The sequence below is a fragment of the Schistocerca americana genome, chromosome 3 (assembly GCF_021461395.2).
Source record: "Schistocerca americana isolate TAMUIC-IGC-003095 chromosome 3, iqSchAmer2.1, whole genome shotgun sequence".
NCBI classification, from domain to species: domain Eukaryota; kingdom Metazoa; phylum Arthropoda; class Insecta; order Orthoptera; family Acrididae; genus Schistocerca; species Schistocerca americana.
Genome location: NC_060121.1, coordinates 147,798,939 through 147,826,139, shown reverse-complemented (window position 1 = coordinate 147,826,139; position 27,201 = coordinate 147,798,939). Strand labels below are relative to the sequence as shown.

General features: G+C 41.5%; 1 protein-coding gene across 1 annotated transcript in view; it reads left to right on the top strand.

Moving 5' to 3' along the window:
- The window catches only part of LOC124605930 (mucin-17-like), a 121,745-nt gene extending 94,866 nt beyond the window's left edge, over positions 1–26,879 (top strand). Inside the window, exons 8-9 of the mRNA XM_047137887.1 lie at positions 8,875–8,950; positions 26,842–26,879. The gene's annotated coding sequence lies outside the window, so the exon portion shown is untranslated. The remainder of the gene's footprint in view (positions 1–8,874; positions 8,951–26,841) is intronic.
- The last annotated feature ends 322 nt before the right edge of the window (positions 26,880–27,201 follow it).

The window sequence follows — 27,201 nt, the reverse complement described above, 5'->3', positions numbered from 1 at the left end:
TGTTGTGCCCTGAGATAAGGGATATCCTACCCAAAATCCTACCCACATCCCCCATAGTAGTGTTCAGCCACCCATCCAACTTACAGGTCCTACCACAGTCTAGTAGCAGGCAGTTTGTTCCCAATAAAAGGCAGGGCCACATGTGAAAGCAGCCATGTTATATATATCAATAGTATAAGGGAAGAGATAGATCACTACTCACCTTAAAGATGACACTCTGAGTTGCAGACAGGCACAACAAAATTACTGGTCCACATTTAGCTTTCAGCCAAAGCCTTCTCCAGAAAAGGAAATGCATACATTCATTCACACAAGCAAGCATATCTCACACTCAAGTGACCAGCCATCTCCAGCAGCTCGGACTGGAATGCAGTTGTCACTTGAACGGAGGCAGCAGTCTAGAGGGGGCAGGGAAGGGCAAGGAATAGCAGGAAATGGGTAGGGGGAGGGAAGAACTCTGTCTTTCAGAGCATGTAGGGACTAGAAAAAGGCATGGCAAGACTGCCAACATGCGCAGCTTCTGGAGGCTGTGGATTAGGGAGGGAGGCGGGGGCGAGGGGTGTGTAAAAGGAGATGAGCAGGGAAGGAGAAAGAGTGGTGGGTGCATTGACAGAGGGGTGGCACAAAGAGGGCAAGGGGATGTGAAGAGGGAGGAGATGATAGGACAGATGGTGCATAAACTGGTGGGTGGAGCATGTGACATTAGGTTACCATTGGTTGAGGCCAGGATAATTTCAGGAGGGGAAAATATCTTATCCTTACAAGTCCCCATCTGCGCAGTACAGAAAAGTTGGTGGCTGGTGGTGGAGGGGAGGATCCAGATGGGCCAGGTTGTGAAGCAGCCATTGCAATCAAGCGTGTTATGTTCAGCTGCATTTTGTGCCACTGGATGGTCTATTTTGCACCTGACCACAGTTTGGTAGTGGCCATTCATACTGTTGGACAGCTGGTTGGTAGTCATACTCATATTGGTATGACTTCCAACCAGCCATTCACCAGGATGAATGGCCACTGCTAAGCTGTGGCAAACCCCAAACTCAACATCCAGTTGCCAAACAAGCTGCACACCACAACGTAAACGTCTTCAACGGCTGCTTCACTACAGGGGCCGTTTAGATACTCCATTCTATCATAAGTTTCTCAGAACTAGGCAGATGGGAATTCTGTCTCTAACTCATCCAGCACTCATGCAGTACCACTCGCCTGAACCTCCTCTAACCTGTTCCCACCGTCTCACCTTGCCTTTTCACTTTTGTCCTCTGTCCATACCACTCCTTCATCATTCAGATCACACACTGCCTTCTCCCACTACTCTTCTCCCCCATTGCCCACCTTCCCAGGTGGGTATTCTCCCTCTCTCCCCCTCCCCCCCCCTTTCAACCCCTCTCCCTTTTTCTTGCCTTCCTTTCTCTTTCATTGTCATCTTTCTCTCCTTACCCCTTTCTCTTTTGCTTCCAACAGTTCCCCTCTCTCTCTCTCTCTCTCTCTCTCTCTCTCTCTCTCTCTCTCTCTCTCTCTCTCTCTTCCTACATCTCTTTTTGTTGTACCCTCCATACTTTTTTTGTCTTCAGAATGAAATTTTCACTCTGCAGTGGAGTGTGTGCTGATTTGAAACTTCCTGGCAGATTAAAACTCTGTGCCGGACAGAGACTCGAAATCGGGACCTTTCCCTTTCATGGGCAAGTTTCGCAGGAGAACTTCTGTGAAGTTTGGAAGGTAGGAGACAAGGCACTGGCGGAAGTAAAATTTTGAGGACGAGTCGTGAGTCATACTTGGGTAGCTCAGTTGGTAGAGCACTTGTCTGCTAAAGGCAAAGGTTCCAAGTTTGAGTCTCGGTCTGGCACACAGTTTTAATCTGCCAGGAAGTTTTTTTTGTCTTGTTGTGTGGCCATGAAGTCATCTGTCCGAAGATCTGCCTTTTTGTTGTGTTGTGTGGCCATGAAGTCATCTGTCCGAAGATCTGCCACTTCCCTATACCCTTGTCCATGCATCCTTCCCTCACACCTTCCCAGATCAGGTACCTGCTTTAAATAATTAGTCTTGCTATGGCTGAGGAGGGTGTGTTTGGGTGTTTGTGTGGTTGTGTGTGTGAATTGAACATGTGTACTATTGCTGGGAAAACAGCAGTGCTCAAAAGCTAGTGTGAATGCTGTTTTCTGCTACATTTTATTGTGCACAATGTATTAACCTGCTATAGGTGAGCAGTTGCCTTCTTCATGTCTTACGTATTTTATACAGTTATTGTTTTACAACTGTATGCTACAGGTTTATATTACAAAAGGTATTTTAAAAGTCATTGAAGGAATATAAACATTTTTCTATCATAAAAGATTTTAATTTTGTGTTAAAATAATTCCCTTTGTATGTTCTTAGAGATTTGGGCAGTTTGTTAAACCAAATCAAACCTTTGATGTTTAGGCTTTAATCTTTCATTTTTAATTTTTTTTTTCTTTGTGGAAAGTAGTTATATCGTGTCCTGGTGTTATGGTCGTGTCCATCACTGCACTTAATAACTTCAGTTTGTTGACCCATAAAAAGTGTAGTTACTGTGGGGCTGAGACTCCCTTTTAAGGTAAAAAAGAGATCAATGTCCCACTCTATATTTTCTAATGAAGCCAGTATTATAAATTATAAATTCAGTATAATCAAAACTACCTTCTCACTACAGCTTGTTTTTGTAATGGAAGAATGAGGCAAATTTTACGATTTTTAATACTGAATCAAAAAGATAAATGCCTTAGTGACAGGTAAGAGGAAGTGCTATTAGAGTATCTCATAGAAGTTCCAAATAAACATAATATGAGACCAAATATATGACTTAAACAAAATTTCCAGTTGGTGTGACGAATGGCAGCTAGCACCAAATGTGGAAAAATGTAAGTTAATGTAGATGAGTAGGAAGATCAAACCTGTAATATTCGGATACAGTATTGCTAGTGTCCTGCTTGACACAATCGAGTTGTTTAATATATGTGGACGTGACGTTGCAAGGCAATATGAGGAATGAGCGTGTGAGAACTGTGGTAGGGAAGGCAAATGACCGACTTCTGTTTATTGGGAGAATTTTAGAAAAGAATGGTTCACCTGTAAAGGAGACCACACGTAGGACGTTGTTGCGACCTATTCTTGAGTACTGCTTGAGTGTTTTGGGATCCATACCAGATCAGATTAAAGGAAGACACCAAAGCAATTCAGAGGCTGGTTACAAGATTTGTTACCAGTAGGTTCGAACAACACGTAAGCATTACAGAGATGCTTCTAGAACTCAAATGGGAATCGCTCGAAGGAAGGCAATGTTCTTTTCTTTTGAAACACTACTGAGAAAATTTAGAGAACCGGCATTTGAAGCTGATTGCCGAACAATTCTACTGCTGAGAACTTATGTCTCATATGGAAGGATATAGAAAGTCATTTTTCCCCTGCTCTATTTGCAAGCAGAACAGGAAAGGAAGTAACGAGTAGTGGTACAGGATACCCTCCGCTGTGCACCATATGGTGGCTTGCAGTGTATCTATGTACACTATGTGATCAAAAGTATCTGGACACCTGGTTGAAAATGACTTACAAGTTCGTGGTGACCTTCATCAGCAATGTTTGAATTCAGTATGGTGTTGGCCCACCCTTAGCCTTGATGACAGCTTCCACTCTCGCAGGCATACGTTCAGTCAGGTGCTGGAAGGATTCTTGGGGAATGGCAGCCCATTCTTCACAGGGTGCTGCACTGAGGAGAGGTATCGATGTCGGTCGGTGAGGCCTGGCATGAGGTCAGCATTCCAAAACATCCCAAAGGTGTTCTATAGGATTCGTGTCAGGACTGTGTGCAGGCCAGTCTATTACAGGGATGTTATTGTCATGTAACCTCTCCGCCACAGGATGGGTGCTCGATCATGTTGAAAGATGCAATCACCATCCCCAAATTGCTCTTCAACAGTGGGAAGCAAGAAGGTGCTTAAAACATCAATGTAGGCCCGTGCTGTGATAGTGCCATGTGAACAACAAGGGGTGCAAGCCACCTCCATGAAAAACACGACCACACCATAACACCACCACCTACGAATTTTACTGATGGCACTACACGCGCTGGTAGATGAGGTTCACCGGGCATTCGCCATACCCACAACCTGCCACTAGATCGCCACATTGTGTACAATGATTTGTCACTCCACACAACATTTTTCCACTGTTCAATCCTCCTTACACCAAGTGGGCATTGTTCGGCCTTTACCGGCATGATGTGTGGTTTATGAACAGCCAACAGCCACTCGACCATGAAATCCAAGTTTTCTCCCCCCCCCCCCCCCCCCACACACACACACACACACACACACACACACACACACACACACAACTGTCATAGTACTTGCAGTAGATCCTGATGCAGTTTGGAATTCCTGTTGGACCTAGCGATGTTTAGGTTGTGTAGAAATCTTGCGTACAGATGTATGACACAAGTGACTCCCAATCACCTGTGTTCAAAGCCCGTGAGTTCCGTGGAGCGCCACATTCTGCTCTCTCGCGATGTCTAATGACTACTGATGTCGCTGATATGGAATACCTGGCAATAGGTGGCAGCACAATGCACCTAATATGAAAAACATATGTTTTTGGGGGTGTCTGGATACTTTTGATCACATAGTGTAGATGTAGTCAGGTAATGAAATAAATTTATTTTTTCCCCGATTGGTTTTACGACTTTCCCATCAGTTTTTTTATATCCAGCAGTCTCCTTAGCACCATATTTCAAAGGCTTCTACTCTGTTATTGTTTCAACTGTTTATTGTCCATGTTTCACTTCTGTAGAAACATTTAAACCCATATTCGATGTTTACGAATTTCTCTGCTTTCAGTAATGCTTTCCTTGCTATTGCCAACCTGCGTTTATTTACTCTATATTTCGGCCATCATTGGTTGCTTTACTGCCTAAATAACAATACACAACTACCACTTTTAGTGTCTCATTTCCTAATATAATTTCTCCAGCACCTCCTGATTTAATTCAACCCTTTTATACGCTGTTTTCAAGACACTACTCATCCCATTCAATGATTCTTCCATGAGCTTTGCCTTTTCTCTGAGAGTGATCAGAAAACATGCTTCTGTTGCATGCCTTTGGAAATTTCATACATGCTGTCTGGTTTCCGTGTAAGTTGTAAATAATTTTTCACTGCCTGTATTATATCTCTGCTACCTTCAGAATTTGAAAGCATGTAATCCAGTCAGTGTTGTCAAAAACTTTCTGTAAATCACTGATGCTGTAAATATAATTTTGCCTTTCTTTAACCTGTCTTCTAAGAGTCATGGGATTAGTATTGCCTTGAGCATTCCTATATTTCTTAGGAGCCCAAACTGATCTCCCACAAGGTTGACAGTTTTTCCACTCTACTTAAATAATCCTTGTTAGTATTTTATACACATTAAGTTCAATAACATGCGTACATTATATGAAACAAAGTAATGAATACAAAAAACATTGGAGAGCACAACCGTGTGTTGAGGAGTTTCCTTCAGTGTATGTAATAATTTTTAAATGAATCATTCTTCAACCAACTTTTGGCATGTGTGCCTGGCTATGACCAGCGGACTTATTACTGGATGTCAGATGTAGCCTTTCTAGCAACTTTGCCTTACAGCAACCAAAATCAATGAGAGCCCCTAGGCTTACAGTTTGTTAAACCTTAATATAACTCAAGTTTTTCAATCAAAACCCAGTGCCAGCCAATGTCTCTTCATCATCATAATGGATATAACTAAAGTATTGTCAATTATGTTTCAATGCAGACTTTTTACGTGGTATGTATGTTACTCTTTTTCATGTGCGCTTGTCTTGCATCGGCGGAGGGTCGGCATGGTTATTGACATATTTTCCAAGGTTAATTTAATGCTTGGTTGGGAACTCTTCCTGTCACCACCCCGTTACCACCCCCCACTCCTCTCCTCCGCTCTCCCCTCAGGACAAAATATGTGCACTCCAACTGTCTGCATGTTGTGTAATTCATGTGAAAGTGAGTGAATGTTTGCAAAGAATGTAACTGAGGTGGAACTTGGGTATCAACTCAATATTCATTAAGTGGTACAAAAAACACGTCTGGCTGGCATGCCGATCATCATCATTAAATTGTTGGGCAGATTCAATCTGGAAATGGCATATTTCGCCATCCTGGAAGTGGTGCTTTACCGCATGTGTCATTACATGGAATAATATACCCCGACTTATCTTCTGTGAGTATAGCATGCATATTTTGAGGCCTTCTGGTTGTGGTTCCACAGCAGCCCAAAACCAGGGAGCTGCAACATGTGTGTGTCTGTCTGCCACCACTACCTTGGCTGTCTGCTATTGCTTTGCTAATGCTCAGGGGACCTCTGAAGCATCATCCAAACTAGAGGCTGTAGCTGTTCTGACATAAAATCAACCTAAATTTAATTACTCACAGAAATTCTGAAAATAATTGTTTCAAGCCACACTTGATTATGCATTACACTTATGTCATACATAGTGGCATTTGCAATATAATTTATATGCGAAAATTTGTACCCCTACAACTCGTAATATATACCAGTGTCAATTTCCTTGTTTCATTGGTGCTATATTCCAATCCCATTACCTTGTGGAAAAAAAAGGGAATACCAGAGTTTATATCATTAGGAAACTACCTGTATCAGGATGGGGTACAAATGCAGACACTCTTCGTACTGCAACATTGGCATTGGTTTACTCTATAGTTGTGTACTGTGCTCCAGTACAGAAAAGCAGTGCACATGCATACAATGTTGATGTTCAGCTAATTCATTTGGCGAGAATAATAAGTGACACTACTAAACCAACACCACTTCCATGGCTGCCTGTATTATATAATATTGCACCACCATCAACTAGACAAGAAGCAGCAGCTGTAAGAAAGCTCCAAAAGGATGCTACTTATGAGAACTCACTTTTGTATGAAGGGCTACAGAATATTCCTGCCATCAGATTTAAATCCAGAGAACTACCCTGGACAATGCAAAATGTGTCTCATGTATATGATGCGTGTCAAGAATGGGGATTGATTTGGTAGAAAAGGAAATGAGATTGTAAGAAGAATTGTAGTAAGGAATGTGAATGATTGACTTCAGTTTATTGGGAGATTCTAGGAAAGTGTGGTTCACCTATAAAGGAGACCAAATATAGGACACTAGTGCGACCCGTTGTCGAGTACTGTCCTAGTGTTTGGGATTTGCACCAGATCAGATTAATGGAAGACATAGAAGCAATTCAGGGCGGGCTGCTAGATTTGTTTCCGGTAGGTTCGAAATTCGTGCAAATATTATGAAGATGCTTCGGGGACTCAAGTGAGAATCACAGGAGGGAAGGAGACATTTTTGTCAAGGAGCACTACTGAGAAAATTTAGAGAACTGATATTTGAGGCTGGCTACAGAACTATTCTATTACCACCAACATATATTTCATGTGAGGGCCATGAAGAAAAGACTAGAGAGATTAGGTTTCATATGGAGGCATACAGATAGTCATTTTTCTCTTGCTCTGTTTGTGAGTGGAACTGAAATGCAAATAACTAGTAGCAGTACAGATCATGTGTTGGCTTGTGGAATATGTTTGTAGATGTAGATGTAGGTGCAGAAGTTCCTTCCAGAAAATACCTCATTGTTGATCCTACAGAACATGTAAATGGATTTGATCTTCCCACGATACTGTGGCCAGCTCTGAATCGATTCTGTACAGGGCATGGAAGGTGTGCTGCTTGTTTGTCTGACTAGAGATTCAAAGGTGCCCTGACGTGCGACTGTAGGGTTGCTGTTCAAACTATGCAGCATGTGACTGAACAGTGTTTATTACGAAAATTTTCTGGTGGAGTCAGTGAACTGCATTTGGTGACGTCTAGATCTGTGTACTTGTTAAGAGGCCTAGATATTCAGTATATTTTCGAATCAAACAGTGGAAAATCCAGGATGGAATGTAACAGTATTGTGAAAAGGAAAGTTGCTACTCACCAATAGAGATGCTGAGTCACAGATAGGCGCAACAAAAAGACTGTCACAGATATAGCTTTCAGCCAGTAAGTCTTTCGTCAGAATTAGATCTCTCTCTCTCTCTCTCTCTCTCACACACACACACACACACACACACACACACACAGATATATATATATAAAATAGAGGGAAACATTCCACGTGGGAAAAATATATCTAAAAACAAAGATGATGAGACTTACCAAACAAAAGCGCTGGCAGGTCGATAGACACACAAACAAACACAAACATACACACAAAATTCAAGCTTTCACAACAAACGGTTGCTTCATCAGGAAAGAGGGAAGGAGAGGGAAAGACGAAAGGATGTGGGTTTTAAGGGAGAGGGTAAGGAGTCATTCCAATCCCGGGAGTGGAAAGACTTACCTTAGGGGGAAAAAAGGACAGGTATACACTCGCGCACACACACACACACACACACACACACACACATATCCATCCACACATACACAGACATAAGCAGACATTTTGTGTCTCTTTGTTGTGCCTATCTGTGACTCACCATCTCTTCTGTATGGTGAGTAGCAACTTTCCTTTTCACAGTACTGGTATATTTTCGAATGTTTGTTTTTCATGTTATGTTTGCTTTTATACTAAGTATGCTTTATGTATATTTATTCGTTTATACATGTGTGTTAAATGATCATCTAAATCACGTGAATAATAATAATAATAATAACTGTAACAATAACAATAATCTTACTGCCCCTCACTCTCCTGTCCAGTGCTCTCTCTTCTATTAACCCCTCCCTTGCCATCTTTTTCTTCCTGTTCTTCTCACCCAATTCTTGTTGATTTTGACGATTCTTGCAAGCACCTTTAACTTATGTCTTCTATTTCCTTTGCAGTGTGATGCGTTTGTGGATTTGGTAAGAGGACTGAGTGGGGCAGTCATGGAATATCTGCTATACTGTGCCATTGAAGGTAAGAGTGCACTTTCTATAAAATTTCTTTCTAATTTGGTATTTCAAGTAAGCATTACGATTATAAGAAGACTCTCTAATTACTTTTCAGTAATCAGTGCAATGGCAAGTTCTTGATTTGATAGAGAGATTTCAATGAATATTTGTTTTCTTTTGTTACCTCATGTTGTACAATATAAATACTGAGTGTCAATGTGATTTGCAGAATAATTTTGTTTATGTGGGTTTTACCCATCATAAAATATTTTGTTTTAGATTATTTTTTTCCAACAGAGATTTATGCAAACTTGTAAAGGTTTATTCGTTGTCGGCTACCAAGGAGTGTGAAAATGTATTTAAATGTGTCCATACTTATTTTTGTGGCGGCGTTCGTAGCGACAAACAATTCGCTGTAGAAACGGCTTACGAAGTCACCGCCACACTTTTAATAGCGGGCCGACTGGTCCGCTGGAACAGTGAACAGAAAGATGAAAACCCAAACACTCTGATTAAATAAAAGTCGGTACTTATCTTTTTAACGAAGATACAGCAACACAGTAGTGAACTCCGTGTCTACAGAGATCTGTCTAGTTCGAGTCGGAGCGGCTAGGTCAGCGTCGGCTGACGACAAACAACAACTCTGCTGCGATGAACACACAACTGACTAGCAAGTACACAATTCGGTGGCGAGTATACAACTGAGCGGCGAATACAGAACTGTCCTAGCGCTCGCGACTCCAGCGCTTAAGAACCCAGAAGCCAGCGGTGGCGCGCGCAGACTTGCGGTGATTTGCTGTCTCGCTGGCGCTGCTTATGCGGACGGCATCCGGACTTTGATGCTGCCAACCTTTTGGCAGCGGGCTCGGGTGGCATTACTGGCTAGGATATAACACTTATCTTGAAGATGACCCATGTAAAGTTCTCAAAATTGTAGGGGTTCCTCGCCATTTAAAAGTCTTCAAACTGCTGTTGGGTCAGCAGTTAGTGTTAGATTAATGCTATGTACAGCATCATTTCTTCTCTCATGATTTTGTAAAAGTCCCAAAGATTTTTGAATGTTGTGTTTATTTTCTCTAGTTTATTATTTTTCATTGACTTAAAATGCTTTTTCTGCGCTAAACATTTTTGGCATATATTCCCTATTCCAAATTGAATTCAATGAATGTTCTCTCAAAAATTATTTTACTGACGTGTTTTAGCAAATGTTCTTTTGTTTTATACTGTGTAACTGAGACATTTTAATTTGAGAGCCAGACTTTTTTATTTTAAAACCTACTTGCAGTGGAGTGACTCAGCAGATGGACAATGTAGAGTTTGCTCACTTAGGTGTTCCGCGTTCTTTCCTTACACGTTATTGTGAAGCATGGTTATCTAATTTAGTAATGCCTCTATGCATTTTTCAGAACATGTTCCATATAAAACTAATAGAACATACATTTAATTTTATGTATGGAAAAGTATATTCTTTGGCTCATTTTTACCTGTCCGATTGTAAAGTTAGTTATTTAGTCTCTTAAAACATGATAGCATCTAAAGGTGGATTTATACTTGTCATGTTGAACTGCAGTTCTTTTTAGTTTCACCAGTGTCACTATGTAATACATTCATTCTGTTGCGAATAATTATACCCCAGTGCTTTAATATTCTATGCTGCGTGGTTTCTGTACATACTTTGTAGATTGGTGGTATCTACTCGATCTGTACACTGCAAGTTCCTGTGTGTCAGTATCCATGGTACGTTAACCAACCCCCCCCCCTCCCAAATAGTTCAGTGCTTTATTATTCTAAAATTATACTGTGCATAAGTTTTCTGTAGATACTGTAATTTGAACCTTAACCTGCACACTTGCCCCCACCTCCCCTCTCCTGCTTGGCCTTTACACTGCATTATCCAGCTGCCTGTACTCCTCTCACGTTTTTGCCACACCCAACATAAACTCTCTGGGAATCATGCATGTTTAAAGCAAAATGGTAAATTGTTAGGTATAAGCGGGATTCAGTGTTTAAAAACTCGCTCACCTGCACCACTTCCCATAAAAATTTCCACTTCTGTGACATTACAGAGGAGAGAAGAAACTTTAAGCCTCTGTAAGTGAAAGGTTCTTAGAACCACAGTAATGCATGATGCTCTCAATTGCAGTTGCATTGCACCTCGCTCTTGGAAGGAATTTCTGAGGACCGAGTTAAAACCTGACGTTCTCAAGCCACATTAAGTCTCACCTCATGATCTTCACTAGTTTCTTGAGACTGCACTGTCCTCAGTCTTTTAGCCATTCTTATTATTGTTTTCTAGGCATTTTTATTCATAAACAAAATAAAATTAAAATGAAATGATTATGCATCCACATCACAAAGCAAGCTTACTAAACTCATTTTTGCTAGCAAGGATTGTAAATAAAACATATTGGAAGAAGCAAAGCAGTGTCTTTAAGCCTTTAATACACAAAGCAAAATCAGGAAATCTGTATATCCTAGCCAAGTAAATTAAATGTTGGGTTGTATCTGTAAAGATAAAATAGCAGCACTTAATTCTGTCACTGATGTGAATGTCTGAAAATACTTCTGTGACTGATGTATTAAAAAAAAAAACTAATGGTGCTCTCTATTGGTTCTTTGTTTTACTATGCCGTGATAGTTAAATGTCAGAACTACTTAACTGAGCAGACGATTTTAGATAAAACTTTAATCACTATATCTTGTTTTGGTTGGATGTATGGAACAGGTCTTTCATATATGCCTATTGTAGGGGTATGAGCTATGAGGCAGGATTTGGGAGTAGGGGTGAAGTAAGGGTGGACAAGGATATTGCATAGGTTGGGTAGGTGGCTGAATACTACTGTGGGAGGAGGAGGGAGGAAGATATTTCTTATTTTAGGACATAATGAGAGGTTGTTGAAACCCTGGTGGAGAAAGTGATTCACTTGCTCCACTCCTGGGTTGTACTGAATCACAAGAGAAATGCACTTTTGTGGCTGGGCAATGAGAATGTGGGGGAGAGTAAGTGGCTCGTGTGACAAGACACTGGAAATCTGCTTCTGGGCTAGGTTGGCAGGGTTATTCTGATCTTTGAAGGCCTTGCTGAGATATTTGGCATATTTGGAGAGAGACAGCTCACCACTAAAGACGTGATGAGGAGTGGCCAGGCTATATAGAAAGGACTTGGTGTGGAACGAGTGGCAGCTGTTGAAGTGGAGGTATTGTTGGTTGTTGGTAAGTTTGATGTAGACGGAGGTACTGATGAAGCCATCATTGAAGTGAATGTTGACATTGGGAAGGACGGCTTGTTGGTCTGAGGAGGAATAGATGAAGCAAATGTGGCAGAAGGTGTAGATGTTCTGCATGTTGGCAATCCAGGAGGACAGCGTAAGTTATTTCCAGTGATAGAGAATCCCAACAATTAGTAATAAAATGATATTTATTAAATATGAAAAAATACTCAACTTAAGTAGTTCTTCTTCTTGTGAAATGCCCAGCACAAGTATTACGAGTCCTCTGAAATATTAGAGTCCTGTCACTGTGCCATGAGTGATGGCTACATAGTGTTGAGGGCTGGCCTACGGTGCCTAGAGATCGTAAGTCTCAGATATGATGGACAAACACTGCATCTTGTAGACTTGACGGTAACTGGAGGCTGTACATGACTCGACGCATTGAAGAGAACTCTACCGTAGCTCAGTGCTCCAGTATTTAACAAGGCATCAACCTATCACTATAGACACATGTGATGTCCATGGTTTGGCAGCTGTGTGCGGCCCCTGGCAGACCTCGGTGTAGTTCATTCTGCCAACCTATACAGCTGCTGCGCTATGAGTGTTTTCAGTGTGACTTATCGATTGTGGTGTGCTACTCTCTGGAGTCGTGAGTAGCATCACCACATTCCACACTCCCCAAATCAGTGCACCGTTGTTGGAGAACTGCACGGAGAATGGTGGAAGGGAGGGGGTGGGGGCACTGCCACTGGGCAGCAGAACTATGGCAGATGGTGCCGACCAGCCTGCACCCTGACATTTACCTTGTGAGCATGAGGAAACATCTGCTGGGAAACTTTTGGCAGGGCACATGTCCAGGGCAAGTCTTCAGGCGTCCGTGGTGGTTCTTGCAAGTAGTCGACGACGGAGATGACATCAGTGCATCCAGGTCCTTGGGGGTCGGGTCGTCCAGTGTAATCGGGTCCACGTCCATGTGGGCTGGCATTGGGGAATATTGTGCCGCTGACAAAGGCTGCTTGAAGACATGCAAAGGCAGAGATGGGGCAGAACAGAGTAGATGCCATGAAGTCAGAAGGCAGACTGAGTGGTACGTTATCCTCGATGGTGAGTGTTCATCGGAGGTGAGGGTATCATCTGGAGTGCCCCAGGGAAGTGTGGTAGGTCCACTGTTGTTTTCTAACTACATAAATGATCTTTTGGATAGGGTGGATAGCAATGTGCCGCTGTTTGCTGATGATGCTGTGGTGTATGGGAAGGTGTCATCGTTGAGTGACTGTAGGAGGATACAAGATGACTTGGACAGGATTTGTGATTGGTGTAAAGAGTGGCAGCTAACTCTAAATACAGATAAATGTAAATTAATGCAGATGAATAGGAAAAAGAATCCCGTAATGTTTGAATACTCCATTAGTTGTGTAGCGCTTGACACAATCACATCGATTAAATATTTGGGGATAACTTTGTAGAGCAATATGAACTGGGACAAGCGTGTAATGGCAGTTGTGGGGAAGGTGGATAGTCGTCTTCGGTTCATTGGTAGAATTTTGGGAAGATGTGGTTCATCTGTAAAGGAGACCGCTTATAAAACACTAATACGACCTATTCTTGAGTACTGGTCTAGCGTTTGGGATCCCTATCAGGTCGGATTGAGGGAGGACATAGAAGCAATTCAGAGGCAGGCTGCTAGATTTGTTACTGGTAGGTTTGATCATCACGCAAGTTTTACGAAAATGCTTCAGGAACTCGGGTGGGAGTCTCTAGAAGGCGTTCTTTTTCATGAGTCGCTGCTGAGGAAATTTAGAGAACCAGCATTTGAGGCTGACTGGAGTACAATTTTACTGTCGCCAACTTACATTTTGCGGAAAGACCACAAAGATAAGATAAGAGAGATTAGTGCTCGTACAGAGGCATATAGGCAGTCGTTTTTCCCTCGTTCTGTTTGGAAGTGGAACAGGGAAAGAAGATGCTATTTGTGGTACGAGGTACCCTCCGCCACGCTTCGTATGGTGGATTGCGGAGTATGTATGTAGAAGTAGATGTAGATGCTGTAGCCCGAAAACAGTGAAAGGAAATCTCATGGCAGAATCACCATAATCATCATAAGAGCGGGACCTTAATTGGTTCTGGTGCTGATAACAGATGCGACCAGAATCTGACGTGCCATTGTAATATGCTCGACCATGAACGGTGATCACAGTCCCCGGCTTCCAGGCATGTTGTTGAGTGTATTTTCGGAAGTATACATTGTGAGACACTGTGAATTTTGTGCGAAATAGTTCAGGAGATGGCACTGTTTGAGGATGCCATAAGCTCAAAATAGTACCATGAGGAAGTCCATGTAGAAGTTCTGCCGGAGGCTTGCCACTAGAAGGCAGAGAGTGATAAATACTGAGAACAATGCTCTTGTCAGAGCGTTATCATCTGCATCTGAAACGTTCTTATGAGGGGTTTGGCTTCCCTATTGTTTTATGGTGAAAAGGCACCATTGTCAAATACTTGATTCCATTGAGGGAACAGAATGATGAAATTCCGCAGAAACAAATTGAGGTCCATCGTTGGAAACAATCACATTTGTTAATCCCTCTAAACAGAAAGTGGTCCACAACACCCGAATGGTGCTCGATGTTATTGGGGGCTTAAGGACACAGAATCGAAATCTACTGTATCCATCCACTACAATCAACGACCTTGTATTCCAGAATTGTCACAAAAGTCAATAGGAATATGTTCCCATGGGCAGTAGGAATGGGCCAACTGAAATACTGTTGCCGAGGCACTGCATGATTCTCAGAATACGTGCAACAGTGTGCAGTGATGCATTCAATCTGCTTATCAGGTCCAAACCAAGTACAATGTTGATGAGCAAACTGTTTGGTCTTGACCAAACGCCAATGTCCCATATGGAGTTGGCATAAAACAGAAGCTTGACACTCGCAAGGAACTAGGACTTGGGTATGTCTGTTTGGTGAGTGAACCAGAATAACATCCTGCTGCCTTGACAAAACTAAAACAGTAAAAACATTTCTGAGGTTGTTCAAGTAAGCCTCAGATGATGTTCCTGTAACTAAAATTGCATCCAGATATGTGGCACAACAGGGAACATAACACAGTAGTTGTTCTAAGTAGTTTTGAAATAATGCAGGAGCAGAAAAGCTGCTGAACGGTAAACGTTGATAATGAAAGAGGCTGTGCTATCTGGAGGTAAGCATCTTATAGATCAGTATTGGATAAATATGTGCCAGATTGAGTTTTATCAATGAGATCTTCAGGTAAAGGCAAAGGAAAAGTGTCAGGTGTGGTCTGGGCCTTTCCAGTGGATTTGAAATCCACTAAAATTCTAATGTCCCTATTAGATTTGGTTATTATGATGAAAGATGACGCCCACTGACTTCATGTAATAGGCTGCAACACACCAGTGCTTTGCAAGCAACGTAGCTCTGTTACAACTTTGTAATGAAGTGCACGAGGCACAGGGCGTGCCCTACAAAACTTTGGACATGTGTCTGGGTGAAGAGTAATATGTACAGCATAATCTTTTGCGCACCCCAACAAACAAATTTGAAATTCATCACAGAAGGTGTTAACACCAGTAAAAGATGTATGAGAAGCCAGGTGTGGCACATTTTACTGTGTATTTTCAGTCCAAAGAGTTCAAAAGGATCCAAACCAAAAAATGTTCTGGCTCAAAGCCGCACAAAGGACAGTAAATGGCACCGATTGTTTGATGGTGTTATAAATAGCATTTAAGACACACGTTCCTAAAATGTCAAGTTTAGCACCATTGTAAGTCGTCACACAGGTATTTGGAGGAAGCAATGCGGACTGCCAAGCAATTAGTAAATATTTTGATTCAGTAATGTAACAGATTCACCTGTGTTCAGTTGAAATTACACATTGTGCTGACCAATCTTCAGGGAAGTGAACAACTTATTTGAACTTCCAGTAACTTTTGATCGGGTCTGAGCAGGTTTTGCTTTATTAGCAGTAGCAGATACAGGTGCTGATTTATGATGTCTGCATTGACTTTACATTTTGGTGGCACAAATAACATTATATCTATGCGTTCAACTTGCTGTCTACATGCTGAAGCCCTTTGCAAACTTAGCTTTTGAGAACAAACTTGCTATACATGACCAGGTTTGTTACAGAAAAAAACTTAACAGTGACTGTATGAGGACAAAGTTTACATTCATGGCAGACAAAGCATTGAGGGGCTGATTTTAATTTATTTCCTGCACATGCATGTAATGACTGTTCGTGCTTGAGTAAGCGCATCTCTTATTTACAAAAACACCATTACTGTGCCAGCCCCCAGGAGCATGGTTGGCCACACTTGCTGGCACCTTGTTTGCAGTGGCACTTTGTCGACAGCAGCAATTACAGGAAATTGCCATTCAGCAAATACTGACATTTGTGATGTCAGTATTTGCTGAATCACAAGTCGCCCATGATTCGAGAATTTGCACAACATCTGACAGGATTAGATTCCGCTGCTGCAGTATTTTAGAATGGATTCTTTCATTAGGAATGTTCTGAGTAATTATGTCACAGAGAATTTCATCAGCAAATGATTTTCCACATGAACAGTCAAATTTGAAATTTCTAGTAAGACCTCATAGCTCAGTAAGCCAATTCTTGTATATTTGGTGTGGTCGTTTGATACATCAAAAGAATTGGAATTGAGTGACAGCAACATGAATTTTGCTGTCGTAGTAATCCGTCAGAGATGTAATAATCTGCTCTTAAGTGCACTTCTCCAGGTCAGACTCAGGAAAAAGTTTGACAAGGAGACTGAAGGTCTTCTTGCAACCCAACTTAGATAAAGTGATCGACAATCCTCACCTTTGATAATGTAGGCCGCAAAGTGCTGCTGTAGTTGCTGAAGGTAAATTTTCCAGTCTTCTACCTTTTAGTCATAACTATGAAGGGTGGCATGGTGATTTTATTGCCTTGTCCCTCGTGTCTAAGCAACAGTGTTTGATGAGCAGCCAATTTTTGTTAGCCATCGAGATAATTAACGAATTACACAAATATATATGATAAATAAGAAATACTGTTAAATTAAGTTCTGTTTGCCTTTCCAAAGCAGAAAATTGCCCTCATGCACAGTAAATTATTTCACACAAGCACTACACCCCCCACCCCCAGTCTGCTGGACACTGTAGAGAAAATGAGGTATCAAACAAAAATTGCCGCCTGCACCACTTTGTTGGGAATGTAGGAGGATGGTGTAGGTTATCTTCAGTCAGAAAAATTCCCAACAATCTATAATAAAATGATATTTATTAAAAATGAAGAAATACTTAAGTATTGCTTCTTCTTGTCCTCTCACAGTGCCTCTGAGTGATGCCTACGTAGAGTCTAAAGCTTGTCTTACAATGCCTATACAGCCAGAGTTTCTGAGACGACGGACAGACTCTGCATCTTGTAGACTCGATGGTAACTGGAGACTGTACACGACTAGGTGCACTGAAGAGAACTCTTCCATAGTTCATTGTTCTGGTATTTAACAAGGCATTGACCAATCACTGTCCACACACATGACGCCCATGGGTTGGAAGTTGTGGCTCCTGGCAGACCTCAGTGTAGTTAGTACTACCAATCCATGAAGCTGCTGTGCTACATGTGTTTCGAGCATGGCTTGTCAATGGTGGTGTGGTACTTTCTGGAGTTGTGAGTATCGTTTCCACAATAGAGGGATGTGGATAAGATGCCCTCACCCTCAGTCCAGATTATAATGTCATAAGTGAATCTGAACCAGGTTAGGGGTTTGGGATTTTTGATGGTTATGAAGGATAGATCAGGGTTAGCAACAGCATACAAAACCTCATGCATGCATAATGTGTCGCACGCGTGCGGTCCAGAATGCAACACATGTTGATAGAATTCAATACATCTCGGCTTCATTATGTTTTTGTCTCTTCTCGGAACTACCAGGTACGGCGTGACAATTGATTTAGCTGTGTGATGTGACACTTTTTGTTCCAGCACTTGGTGTCGCATTTTTCGCATGGCATGACTTTCTTCAGTTTGGCTGAACCTTAGCATTAGTGTTGCTTATCCCTAGCTGTTCACTAATGCTATAAAAGAAGTTTAAAGGTTCAGTGGTTGCTGGTCAAAAAGAGGCAGTCTGGTGATCTATCATCACTAGCCTTTAAAAGTGAATAGAAGTCGCAGAATTTTTTTTGAACAGAAGACTCAGAATTCTCAATATCTATCACCAAATTGCACATTTAACGGGCCCACAAATTTACTATGGGATGCCATTACAACACCATCCACAAAGAATTTAAATATTTAGTTGACAATAAGAGGGCAAAAATATTATAATGATCAACAGATGATTTGTATGAAATAAATTGTTTTGTGAACTTCATGCTAAATTTGCACACATGGGGCATGTGATGAAATTGGCACTAGAAATGGCAAATTTTCTGAAGTCATTTGCACTATTACACCATTAGTTTCAAAAGTTTCTGATAGAGATCGAATGAGGTGGCACAGTAGTTAGCATACTGGACTTGCATTCAAAAGGACAGTGGTTCAAATCCGTGTCTGGCCATCCAAATTTAGGTTTTCCACGATTTCCCTAAATTGCTCGAGGGAAATCCCAAGATGGTTTCTTTCAAAGGGCACAGCCGATATCCTTCCCAACCCATGAAACTATCTGAGGTTTTGCTCCACCGACGTGGATGTCAACAGGATATTAAACCAAAATCTTCCTTTTTTTTTAAAAAAAAAAAAAAAAAAAAAGATTTGAATGATGAGTACAGGGATGTCATTTATTAGTCATTTATTAGTGTGAAGTGTGCTGGTTAAGTTGAGGGGCATGCCTGGAATGATTTTCCGACTTAAGACTCACATTCGTTGAATTTCTGAAGGAAAAAGGAAAGCAGGAACCAAAATTAGAAGAGCCAGTATAGATTGCAGATCTCACATATTTAGTGCAGTACACATTTGAATGACATCAGTAAGATTTCACAAGATGAAAAGCAACTTACTGGGTACTTGGTGAGGAAATCTGAGGCATTTAAAAAGAAAATCACATTACAAAAGGGACAGTTTCTAACAAAGAATTCCATCCATTTCCATAAATATTTTCAGGACACTACCAATCTCACATTTGTTTTTTCAGCTACTTTTTAGATAATTTGCCATATCAGTTGAATGTACCTTTGTGCTTGTGTTGATGAAACTGATCAGTCTGCAGTGTAATTCCAGTTGAAAGGAAAAATTCTTTTACTTTAAAACTGTCCAGGTGTTCTACAAAGTTTTTGTGGGAAAGAGTTTCCACATCTACACAATGAGATTGCAAAACTGATATAAGCGGTTCAATAAACATATGTATGTGTAATATCTTTTATCGACAATGAAACTAAATTAGAAGCAATTATGTCCCAACCTGAATGACAAAAATCTTCTAAACTGTTTTTGTCTGTCCTTGTGCTGTTTATTTTTGCTGACATAAATTTTGTTATGTCTCCAGCAAACAAAAATAATTAAATAATAGCGGAAACTGGTTTTATTTGTGATCTGTGTTGTTGAGAAATTGGAAACCAAGCCACATACAAGGTGTTCCATGCTTCAAGAGCGACTTCATTGACATCTAATGTGATGCATTTACAGTTTCCCCCCTATTCCTCCTCAGACAGCTGGGCATGGTTGTGGCTGTGATGCATTTACAGTTTCCCCCTATTCCTGCTCAGACCGCTGGGCATGGCTGTGGCGGAGGCATGCACTCATGCAAGAGAGATCCACATATGAACTAGAGCTCACCATGCCTACAGAGTTCTTGGCCATTCCTGCTCTAGGTGGTCAGTAATAGGTTAACAGAGTATGGTGCCATGTACGTGCCCATTGCTGTACCACAAACTGTTTGTAGGTGAAGCCTTCAAAGGAGAAGTAACTGCAGGTAGGGATATAGTTTGTCATGGTGATCGGGAAGGAGTTGTAGGTTCGGAGTCAGTCAGACATTGGAAAAGGTAGAGTTCTATAGTAGCAAGGCCATGGGAATTTGGGATAGTAACACAGAGGGTGTTGTAGGTGGTTGGGCTTATAAATTTTCGGGAGCTTGTAGAAGGTAGGACTGAGGGAGTGGTGAAGGTGAGTAGACGGACAGACAGACAAAGAAGAGGTTCTGGGATGAATGTAGGGATTTGAGGAGGGTCTGGAGATCCTGATGGATTTCTTGAGAGGGGTCACTGTGACAGGACTTGTAAGGGACATATCTGGCAGCTGGTGGAGTCTCTCAGCTATGTTATCCCTGTGAATCACAACCACAATGGTGAAGCCTTTGTCAACAGTTAGGATCATAAGGTGGGTATCAGTTTTTAGGTGGTGGATTGCTTTTCTTTCTACAGATGTGAGGTTAGTTTGCATGTTGAGGGATTTGGGCAATGGTGGTGAGGCGAGATTTGGGGTTAGGAAATTCTGGTATGTTAAACAGGGCTGATATTGGGGCGGTAGGGGGTGGATCACAGTTGGATGTAGGAGTAAACTGAGTCAGGCAGAGTTCAAAATTGGTTTTGAATTGAATATAATTGGTATGTTTAGTGGCAAAAACTTGTTTTCATTGTAGGGCCTGGGAGAAGTTGTGCAGGTGGGCACCCATTTGGAGGGAATTGGGATGATCTACTAAAAATGTTTTTGAATTGGTTTGTTTGGTTAAGTTGCTGCTTGCCAGGAGACCACTCCCACTACTCTCTCATAGTACCAGCCTGTGTTGTTTGCATGCCATCGTTCTGATGGTTATGGATTGCTGATCAAGAGAACCCTCATAAATTTCGTCCTCGACTAATGCAATAGGAATTTGATCACGTGAGGCCTCAGTAGCTGGAAACAGAGTGCCGGGCCCAAATGAGCTCACTCTCTCCATTGCTGGCTCCCAGCGTGACAACATGTCTTTTTCCTACTCTCTTACATCCACTTGACACTTTAGTTGAAAAGGCTCCTTCAGACATTTGGTGTCTTCTCTGGGGGGAGGGGGGAGGGGCACCTTATGTATTCCTAAACAAGCAATAAATTTTACACTGTATCTAACAGATTTCTGTGTTCTTCTTTAAAACATATCCCCCCTGGATGCTGCCCACTCATCATCTTGATACCTCCCATCCTGTGCAAAGGGAAACGTCACTGGGTTGTGAGATGGTAGGGAAGCAGAAGCTGACAATTATATGTGACGTTGAAGACAAACATAATGTTAAAGTCTGTGTTTACAATTTTATGCAGTCTTCTTTGTATGGTATGTACTAGTACTGAAAAATAAGGATACCCTACTTATGATGAAACTCTCAGTCCTGCATTAAAAAGGGAGAACATTTGTGCTTCACTGATTAAAGAGGTTTAACACAAATTTGGATTCACCATGCAGTTATCTGTTCAATGTACAGTTATTTGAACTGAAGGTTTGCAAGCTGCATTTAATTTTCCTTTCTCAATTTTTGTAATTCTTATGTTCCATGCAGTGGTTGTGATGATAAAGTGACATATTGAACATTGGAAGAAGACTATTTTGCCACAGCTTATAAGAGATGTGGAGCTAGAAACATTTTCATTTATGTTGATACTAATGTCTTTTATAATTTACTTCACTAAAAAGCATAGTCAGTTTAGAGAGGAAAAAAGTCGAGAAAGTAAAAAAAGCAAAGAAAGAGTGATAGCCTTGTTGTATGTTAATAGTTGCAGCAATGAAAAATTGCTACCTTTAAATACATGAAAATTTGAAACTCCCAGGTGTTTTAAAATCACTACAGTGCACTTTTAATTTTAATAATAATACCTGGATGACTGATTAAATATGTATGAAGTTTTCTACACCTGGATCGGAATAATAAAGTGATTGATGTCCAGCTGTTCACAGGGCTGCTACCATAGCAACAGCCAATCACAGGACACAGTTGGTCGCACCTCCTGTTCTGTTCACCATTGTCAAAATACTGTCGTTAAAATTTGTAAGGAGAAATACTGTGCAGACAGGTAAGAGCCTGGTTCGTCCAAACTGAGGACACATGAAATACGAGGACAGAATCACGTGTAACAAACTTGGATTCTTTTCAACAAGATGCTGTTCATCACCATGTATATGGGTATTACAAGAGAAAAGAACATCCAACTATTAAAAAACTGTGTTACTCGTTGCGAGGCAAAGTTATTCAGTGGTAGCAAAATCTCTTTGTTAATTGTCAGAGCCCCCTTGGTTTTTGCTATAAAAAATTAATGGATGGAAAATTATAATGGAGAGAGTCGACATCATATTGTCGTGTTGTCGGTTTTTAAGAACTACAATTAAAGTGCCATTTGAAGGCATTGTGTGGCTCGATGGAATGTGGATCTGCTAAAAATGTTTTTGAATTGGTTTGTTTGGTTACACTTGCTGCTTGCCAGGAGACCACTCCCATGCTGGTCATTCTAAAAATGTTTTTGAATTGGTTTGTTTGGTTACACTTGCTGCTTGCCAGGAGACCACCCCCATGCTGGTCATTCTAAAAATGTTTTTGAATTGGTTTGTTTGGTTAAGCTTGCTGCTTGCCAAGACCAGTCCCATGCTGGTCATTCTAAAAATGTTTTTGAATTGGTTTGTTTGGTTAAGCTTGCTGCTTGCCAGGAGACCACTCCCATGCTGGTCATTCTAAAAATGTTTTTGAATTGGTTTGTTTGGTTAAGCTTGCTGCTTGCCAGGAGACCACCCCCATGCTGGTCATTCTATTAGAGAAGACTGGACAGATGGACAGATGATAGTATATGTGGAAGTTCTGCTGTTCCGGTTGGAAAGGGCACAAGAATTATTGTCTTGGCTGCTGGAACTGCATCTGGTTTCATATCTAACTGTCTCCTCGTTTACAAATCAAGGAAAACAAATGACTGCCACAAGAAGATGAAACATGATAGTTTTCTGGATTAGTACAAGGGGCAACTACTGGAAAACTTAAATTGGCCACCTGTCATTGTAATGGATAATGTCCCATACCACTCAGTTATTAAAGATAAAGCTCCAGTGATGGCAACAAAAAAAGCCGACACTGTTGAGTGGTCAAATGCGACAACATGAAAATTCAGGACGATTTATGTAAGTGAGGCTCATGGAAATAGTAAAGAAAAATAAGTCATAGTTTCAACCGTATGATGTGGACAAGTAGCTAAAGAATGTGGCTACAGGGCACTACTGCCGCTTTAATGCCATCAAATTGATTTAATCACAAATTAAAAATTACGTGGCAGCAAATAACTGTGGCAGAAATTCAAAGACTTAGACGGGGAGTAGTGGCACGAATAATGCCAGAGAAGTGAAGAAATATTGTATGCCACACAATAATGGTTGTTAAAGAAGCTTGTAAAAGTGAAGCGACTGCTGAGAATAACATAGAAAATATAATTACGTCCTTGAGCAATTTCAGTGGCTCGTCTACGGACCAGAGCTCAGATAATGACAGTGTCAAGGAAGAAAGTGATTCTGAACTAAGTGGCATTTACCCTTTGGGCTAATTTTTTTTTATTTTTGTGTTTGTATTTCATATTTTTGACTGAATGGTGTGTACTACTGTTGCACAACAAATCTCCTCTCATTACTAAGGAATACTCCTCTGCACAAGTATGACACTCTGCATGCACATCTGCACAAGTATGACACTCTGCATGCACACTACAGTGTTTGATAAGTACTCAAGCAGTTTGTTTTATTTTAATGTTGTTAGTTATTTTATGTATGTAAACGATTCAGATCCATTTTAACACCCCTTATGTACTGAATATGACAACTGAACATGATTCGTTCTGATTATATTGAAAACAGTGATCTTCCTGTTGCTGTTGTTGAGATATGCCAATAATAGGACCATGGTATCATTTTATACAAAGGAGCACATTTGTTAAGCCACAAGGATGGGAAGTCAATACCGCTTATTAAAATAAGGCGTGAGAAGGTAATCTAGAAAGAAACCACACAGCTGTCGCTGCTACAGACATAATGCATGCGCGTGCACTTGCAAGCCGACAACATCGCCTCTTCCATGCTCAATTGTGCTTCGCTGTCAATCACTTTGTCATTCTAATCCAGGTATAGGAGCTTTGATACCAAGATGGGTGTTGCAGAAAGAAAGACCATTCTTATTATCGATAGGTGCTCCCTACACCCATATTTAATGGTGTTGCTGAGAAATACTGATGTTTGGTTTGTTTATGCTGAATGCACAAGTCGTCTAAAACCTCTAGATCTGGGCATACTTCATCCTGTGAAACCTCAATACAGTGTAGAAGCTGTAGAAAGAACAATTTCATTACTTGAAAGAAAGGATGTAATGAGAGTGAACATTTTACGAACTATAAATTTGTGTGCTCCTGCCTGAAATGCTGGAACCCAACGGACTGTGTTGAACTGTTTAGCAGATGCTGGCTTTTGGTTAGCATCAGTTGCTGGAAAAGGAGATAGTAATTTCCATCAAGAAGAATGGAGTGCTATCACTGATATTCCAGCAAGTGTGCATATCAGGGCTTTGTTTGATTGTGGCATCCTGACTTTTACCCATCAGGTAGATGTACGTGATTGTGTGACAATTTTTGTAAAGAACCGAGCAGGACTGGATGAAGGTTTAGGGGATGAGAAGGATGAGAATTGTGAAGAAGAAGAAGAAGAAGAAGATGAAGATGACACACATATCCATCCACACATATACAGACACAAGCAGACATATTTAAAGATGTCTGCTTGTGTCTGTATATGTGTGGATGGATATGTGTGTGTGTGTGTGTGTGTATACCCGTCCTCTTTTCCCCCTAAGGTAAGTCTTTCCGCTCCCGGGATTGGAATGACTCCTTACCCTCTCCTTTAAAACCCACATCCTTTCGTCTTTCCCTCTCCTTCCCTCTTTTCTGATAAAGCAACCATTTGTTGCGAAAGCTTGAATTTTGTGTGTATGTTTGTGTTCGTTTGTGTGTCTGTCGACCTGCCAGCACTTTCATTTGGTAAGTCACATCATATATATATATATATATATATATATATATATTCCACTTTGATGAGGCATCAGTTTGTTGCGAAAGCTTGAATTTCATGTGTATGTTTGTGTTTGTTTGTGTGTCTATCGACCTGCCAGCACCGAACGAAAGTGCTGGCAGGTCGACAGACACACACAAACAAACACAAACATACACACGAAATTCAAGCTTTCGCAACAAATGGTTGCTTCATCAGAAAAGAGGGAAGGAGAGGGAAAGACAAAAGGATGTGGGTTTGGAGGGAGAGGGTAAGGAGTCATTCCAATCCCGGGAGCGGAAAGACTTACCTTAGGGGGAAAAAAGGACAGGTATACACTCGCACACACACACATATCCATCCGCACATACACAGACACAAGCAGACATGTGTAAAGGCAAAGAGTATGGGCAGAGATGTCAGTCGAGGCGGAAGTAAAGAGGCAAAGATGTTGAAAGACAGGTGAGGTATGAGTGGCGGCAAATTGAAATTAGCGGAGGTTGAGGCCTGGCGGATAACGAGAAGAGGGGATATACTGAAGGGCAAGTTCCCATCTCCGGAGTTCTGACAGGTTGGTATTAGTGGGAAGTACCCAGATAACCCGGACGGTGTAACACTGTGCCAAGATGTGCTGGCCGTGCACCAAGGCATGTTTAGCTACAGGGTGATCCCCATTACCAACAAACACCGTCTGCCTGTATCCATTCATCAAGAGTGTCTTTCCGCCGTCCACCTAACCTTCATAACCTCTTAGTTCATCCCTATGAAATCTCCAAACCACCTTCCCTACCCTCTGGCTCCTACCCTTGTAACCGCCCCTGGTGTAAAACCTACCCCATGCACCCTCCCACCACCACCTACTCCAGTTCTGTAACCCGGAAGGTGTACACGATCAAAGGCAGAGCCACGTGTGAAAGCACCCATGTGATTTACCAACTGACCTGCCTACACTGTGAAGCTTTCTATGTGGGAATGACCAGCAACAAACTGTCCATTCGCATGAATGGACACAGGCAGACAGTGTTTGTTGGTAATGAGGATCACCCTGTGGCTAAACATGCCTTGGTGCATGGCCAGCACATCTTGGCACAGTGTTACACCGTCCGGGTTCTCTGGGTACTTCCCACTAACACCAACCTGTCAGAACTCCGGAGATGGGAACTTGCCCTTCAGTCTATCCTCTCTTCTCGTTATCCGCCAGGCCTCAACCTCCGCTAATTTCAAGCTGCCGCCACTCATACCTCACCTGTCTTTCAACAACATCTTTGCCTCTTTACTTCCGCCTCGAGTGACATCTCTGCCCATACTCTTTGCCTTTACAAATGTCTGCTTGTGTCTGTGTATGTGCGGATGGATATATGTGTGTGTGCAAGTGTATACCTGTCCTTTTTTCCCCCTAAGGTAAGTCTTTCTGCTCCCGGGATTGGAATGACTCCTTATCCTCTCCCTTAAAACCCACATCCTTTCGTCTTTCCCTCTCCTTCTCTCTTTCCTGATGAAGCAACCATTTGTTGCGAAAGCTTGAATTTCGTGTGTATGTTTGTGTTTGTTTGTGTGTCTATCGACCTGCCAGCACTTTCGTTCGGTAAGTCACATCATCTGTGTTTTTAGATATATTTTTCCCACGTGGAATGTTTCCCTGAAAGGGAAATAAAGGACAATAATTAAGGATTTTTCCATCCCATGTAATCATATTGTTTATTCCATTAGTTAATAAACAATTTCTTCTTCTTCCAGAATGCTGCCTTTAAACTGAGGCACCAACTGATGATTTTACATGACACTTTAAAATAATGCCTATTGAGTTAATGAAAAGTGTGTGGCAATAATACACTGAGGTGACAGAAGTCATGGGGTAACGATATGCACATATGCAGATGGGGTTAGTATTGCATACACAAGGTATAAAAGAGCAGTGCATTGGCCGAACTATCATAGTACTCGGGTCATTCATGTCAAAGGATTTCCGACATAATTATGGCTGCACGACAGCTAGTAACAGACTCTGAACGCATAATGATCGTTGGAGGTAGATGCTTGGGACATTCTATTACAGAAATTGTTGGGGAATTAAGTATTCCGAGATCCACAGTGTCA